The following is a 6,242-nucleotide window of genomic DNA, read 5'->3' on the forward strand; positions in this document are numbered from 1 at the left end:
TTAAAGGTTATTACTATGAACTTCTGCAGTTAGCTAAAATTGACATTTCAAAATCACCATGAAAAAATGATGGATTTTAGTTGCTCTGCATTTTTAGAGTTTCCAATGACAAAACAATCATGTATTTCATCAAATTTTCTGCTCAATTTCCAATCTAAGGGTTGGCTGCTGTGACCTCAAAACAGCCAAACCTGACCCCACCCTACTCCCTAAGCAACAGCTACCATGTTAGCAACAAGTAATTATTGCAGCTGACCTCATGATGAGCTTTACTGGAAATAAAGAGTTACTAGGAAATAGAGAGTGAGCAACTCAAGGATTGCCCATCACCATCATGCTGCCTTCTGCAATTTAGAGGGACATGATCCTGTGGCCTTCCCTGGAACCAAGAAAGCTATTGGGAGGTCACCCTAACCTATTCTTGTGTGTCAAAACATAGGCAATGAAATGCCTCTTTCATACATAGTTTATAACCACCCCTTGGCAGCTCAGATTTAAATGTTAGGGTGATGGTAGTGTCAGCTTCCTATCCCGAGAAACCAAGGAAAGAGGAGATGAGTTGAGCCCCAGACAACACACAAACCTCCAGCTATTCCACACTTCTCAGTTCTTCCTTAATTCATTCAGAAACTTGTATCTACTGCCAAATCTCTTATTATAAAGATATTAAGCTTGGGAAATATTCAATATTAAACTTTGAATCATTCCTCTTAACTAGTTCTTAAGGCCAAAGAGTTCAGTTTTTTTTTTCTTGATGCCAGAAGACTTGTCCTATCCATCTGAAAGTTCTTTTTTAAGTAAAAGAGAAATGGATAATGAACATTCACAGAGAAAACAGAAAGGGATCTGGGGTAATCTAAATACTCAGGAAAGAGGATGAAGGAGGACAATCTAAGTATGCCATGATGGCCAGAAAGCATCCTTCAATGATGGGAAGAGCTAGCTCCCTGTGGACCAGAAATAAATTCCACAGCTACATAAAGGGCGCCTCCCATAACAAGACCCAGAAAAAAATTCAGAGCTTCTTGGACCAATATAATTCAGAATAGAAACAGTGCTTTATATTTTTTTAAAAGGCTGGACTTCTCTGTTTCATTTTTCCCTTTATCCTTCCCCAAATATAATAAAAAGACATCTAAAACATCTCAATATGATTTTATCTTGGTTTGCTTGAAAGTCACATGATTTTATCCACACTCCATATTTTATTTTTATGGAGTACCCCCAAGAGGCTAGCAGGGACACATAAGTGACTTATCCCATTTGTTTTGGATTTGTCAAAAGAAAATGAAAACTGATTTTCTATCAGTGGAAATTACAATAAACCTAATTTGAGTTACCTCAAAACAAAATAGTACTTGATAATGGAATATCAATTCACTGTTCTTCAACTACTATGCAAATACTTTAGCACAGCAAAATTAATCATTTGACATTGGATAATTTCATATCAATTGCAGTAAGAATTAACCTAAATAATTAAATTTCTATTTTTTTCTTTCCTAAAAATCCTGGAAGTTTTAAGTTATAAATGACAGATAATATTTAATCCTCCTCTTTCATTTTACAAATAATGGTTGTGCTCCCCTGGAGTAATAAGTTAAAGCCCACTGGTGACAGTCCCTGTTTTTGGTGGTGGCTAAAGGGCAGGTATTTCTAAGTTATATGGGTAGAGCTTAGAACCATGGCATAAGATGCCCACATATGTGCATGCAAGAACCTTCAATGACTGCAAGGAAGCAATGAGGGCACAGGGAACCAGGCTTGGGAATGGAGAAGGTGGAGGCCAGAGGTGGATTTCCTTTGCATTTCAGTATGGAGCTCCAAGAAATCTGAAAATCCTACATTTGAATGAAACACAGGTCCACTGAGGAAAACTGGGCAAGGGATACATTTTGTCATTGAAAATCATTTACTTAATCATTTGTTAGTTGTATTGATAACTTTCCAGTGTTTGATATAAGGTATATGTACCTCCTTTGATACTTTTGTCCTAAACCCCACATCTGATAGGTGGTAACCTAACAGATTGAACTTGGGGAAATTCAAGACTGTGCACTCAGAGAGAAGAGAAAACCGCTCTAGTTCCCCTCATCAATCCAACCAATGAGCACAAACTTGGTGTGGATAGATAAGATCTGAAATCTGCTCAGTTCACAGGTGCCTCTCAGGATGAATCCTTTACTACATGGGATGTGATTCTCATGCCTATAAATCCATGTTTTCACACATGAGGGCTCCTAAGGTAACCAAGTTCCTCCAACTAGCATGTCAATGAAGAAAATCATTCTTTCTATTGCAGAGAAAAAACTGGTTATGCAGAACTTATTGAGAGACAGCTTATCCATCTCTAGCATGGCACCTTCCTAAGAAATGCTTTTGGGTAATTTTTGTGATGCTATATGTGATCTCTACCTTATGACCAAACTACAGAATGTAATGCCTATGTAAATTGCACTTTTTCACTGTACAGTGGAACTCCTCCTGCTGACCCTCAATCCTACAACTCAAGTAGTATGGTCAGTATATATACTATGTTCTGTCACAGAACAGAATATGATTCAGAATAATGTGACATTTCAGTGATGCTTTTGATCTAATCAATTGGGTAAGCCTTGATTTGCATTTGTGTTCAAGATCAACTTGAACACAAATACAAATCCCTATTTCCAAAAAGCAGGGATAAGGGACCGAGCAGAACTTAGAATAGGTCTTTAAGATTTTTATAACGATAACAGTATCACTTATGACATATATGACTGGACTTATAATCTCACTAAATTCATTATTTAACATAATGAAATACATGTATTCCATTTCCTCATCTACAGCTTAAGTCGATCCCTATGGTTCTTCAAGCGTGAAAAATATATAGCTATTCTGCTTATATGGCATCCTGGAAAAGTTAGGTCAGGAATTCAAGAATATTGCCCTCCCAGCTCTGTTCCATCAAACCTTCTCCAGAGACATACTGCTTATGAAATGACAGTATAAACTTGCTTTAACAGGACAGGACCTCTTAAAATGAATCATGAAGGTAAGAAAGGTTCTAAAGTACTAAGGGTAAAAAGCCTTGTTACCAAGAGCTATCATCTGCATGGAAGTGAAGTGAGAAACCCTGACATCTCCCCCTCCACAAAGAAAGAAAGCATTACACATTACTTTGGACAAATATATGACTAGTAAATGCAGATTGAAAGTAGATAGCACACTTGTTTCAGAAAGTTTAACTTAATCAATGGAAAAAATGATAAATCCTTTTAAGCTGTAACCAAAAAATGCCCGTCCAATTACATGAACTGGTGGATAGTCTACCTAGGGCCAGCTGCTCTCTGCAGTCTCAAAACAAATGTCTTCCTTCACATTTGGTGTGTGATCTCAAGACCGGCAGAAGTGGTGGTGAACCAAAGGCAAATTTTCCTTACTTAGATGAAACAAATTTTGCCCATTCTCAATTTCATTTTATTACTGTTTTTTTTTATTTAGAATACATGATTTCAGTTTCACAGCACATGTAGAAAACTAAGTGTGACACCAAGTTTATGATAAAGTTATTGAACTTACCAGAGAAGGAATGAAGTCTTTGTGAAACTTCTTTGGATTTATTCTCAATATACCCTTTAAAACAAAAATGAAATCTGTTAACATCTAAATAGCTATATGTTTTTATTTTTCTATAAGTAATGTTATTTTCCAATAAAAAGTTGATTAACTCTAAAAAGCAGTGTGGAGATTCCTTAGAAAACTTGGAATGGACCCACCATTTGACCCAGCTCTCCCACTCCTCGGCCTATACCCAAAGGACTTAAAATCAGCATACTACAGAGATACAGCCACATCAATGTTCATAGCTGTTCAGTTCACAATAGCCAGATTGTGGAACCAACCTAGATGTCCTTGAATTGATGAGTGGATAATGAAACTCTGGTATATATATACAATGGAATATTACTCAGCCATAAAGAATGATAAAATTATGGCATTTGCAGGCAAATGGATGAAACTGGAGAATATCATGCTAAGTGAGATAAGCCAATCTCAAAAAACCAAAGGAAGAATGATATCGCTAATAAGTGGATGATGACACATAATGGGGGGTGGGAAGGGTTAGTGTTGGGGTTGGAGTTGGGTTTAGGGAGGGGGGCAGGAATGGAGGAAGGAAGGACTGTATAGATGGAGGGGAGGGGTGGGAGGGGTGGGAGGGGTGGGGGGGAAGGGAAAAAATGGCAGAATGAATCAAACAACATTACCCTATGTAAATTTATGATTACACAAATGGTATGCCTTTACGCCATGTACAGAGAAACAACATGTATCCCATTTGTTTACAATAAAATAAAATAAAATAAAATAAAAAGTTGATTAATAATTTGTTCTAGAAAATAAGCTTGATGTATGAAAACCTTTCATTAAATACATGAAACATGACTTATGTTGATGGGGATAAGACCAGAACCCATGGAAAACTACAAACTCAGATGACACTTGGTGAGAACAGGCAAAGGTGAGGATCAGCAGAGCTTTGCACAGTGTGATAGTGGAAACTTTGGGATTTTAGATGCTGGTCTTCAAATTTAAACCTTGACCTTAAGTATGAGGCTATGTGGGGTTCATGTCTCACTACATAATAGGGGTTTTTAATTCTCCCCACTCCAAGAGCTTTGTAAAATTGTTTGTTTCTGTAACAATTTTCAAAATGATACAAGTTGATTTCCAACCTGCATAATTAGCCTCAAGAAACTAATGCACATGTTTTACTAAGGACCCTCTACAGAGCTGAATGAGTAAATAGTTCATAATGGTCCATAACCAGCTCCTAAAGCAAAAGCGAAATACTGGCTCCAAGGGTTAGGCCACCCAGTCAGCCTTCTACTTCATGTTATTCTAGCACCAAATCAGGGCCCACTTCTATTTATGCACAGGGGTGCATGTGGGGCCAGTCCTCAATAGTGGTTTAGTGCTTTACCCCTTTGCAGGAAGCTTCAAGCCTTCCCAGGTTCCAGATGCATTCGCAGGCCAGTGAAACACAGGAATGGAAGCAGTTGTTTACCTAACAGCCAGATTTAAAGGATAAGTTGAGAAAGTGTTTTAAATAAAATTTACCCTAAAGTGAATGACTCAAAGAAACATAATTAACAAAATAGATGAGGACATAAAATTAGGCAGAAAATAATTTCTTTCTTTCACTGTTATACCATGTTTAAATTATAAATATCTGTGCTACGATATACAAAGTCATATCAAATAGAATACTACAAATTTTCCTTCAGCCCTTAGTTATATATCAAGCACAATGGTCAAGACCCTGAGTCAGATAACAGCAGGGTGGGGGGTGATAACTAATCTTCATCCTTGTTGTAAATGAACATGTACAGAATGCCAAGGCGAGGATGCAGTTTCCTTTCAGCTGGAGGACCAGGAAATTCTCCAGGGACAGTGTCTGATCTGATCCTGGGTGGAAGAGTTCAATTTTCAAGTAAATCAGAAGACAAGGACAGTAGAAGATACTGTGTTAGCAAAAGTGAATTAGAAAACCAACAGTTACTCTTCCCCATCAGACTAGAACTGTACTTCTGTGAGAGAGAGAGACAGAGAGAGGGGGGCAGGGAAATATGGCTGGATAAGCACCGAGGCCTCCCTTAATGGTGCTGAAGTAATTCACTTCTACAACAGTTGTTTCTTCCTAGGGAAGAGGAACACCACAACTTACATTTATCCTAAATAGTCATCTACTCAATAATTCCTGATAACTAGCATTGTAAGTGACCTGTTAAGAGATACAAATACAGTGAAGAGTCACACACAGTCTCTACTCTCACAGAGATCACAGTTTAAGCAGTTTAAGCATTTGCCAAACAAATGAAAGTCAGTTCATTGAAATTACATTTTTAACAATTTGATTTTCTGACTCCACAAACTTTATTCTAGACTGAGTTGTTTTTTTTTTTAATCCCTACTCATTTATCACCCATTCCAGTTCAGTAAGTGGTTTGCACATGAAGAAATAGAGAAGTGAGAACACCCCGTGCTTTAAGTGCCTTTAATTAGAGAGTACTCAGAGAGGCCAAGGATGGGCTCAGGGGAAAGGGACTTGTGTCTCAAGGCTCTATTAAAAGGAAAAGACATTAAAAAGACGTTAAATATTTTACTCATAATTCTCTATACCCAAATTCATATGTAAAAATATATAGGAGATGGCAGAAGCTGTGTTCCAAAACAGCAATTGTAAATTTGACTGGAGC

The sequence above is a fragment of the Sciurus carolinensis genome, unplaced genomic scaffold (assembly GCF_902686445.1).
Source record: "Sciurus carolinensis unplaced genomic scaffold, mSciCar1.2, whole genome shotgun sequence".
In the NCBI taxonomy this organism is placed as follows: Eukaryota; Metazoa; Chordata; class Mammalia; order Rodentia; family Sciuridae; genus Sciurus; species Sciurus carolinensis.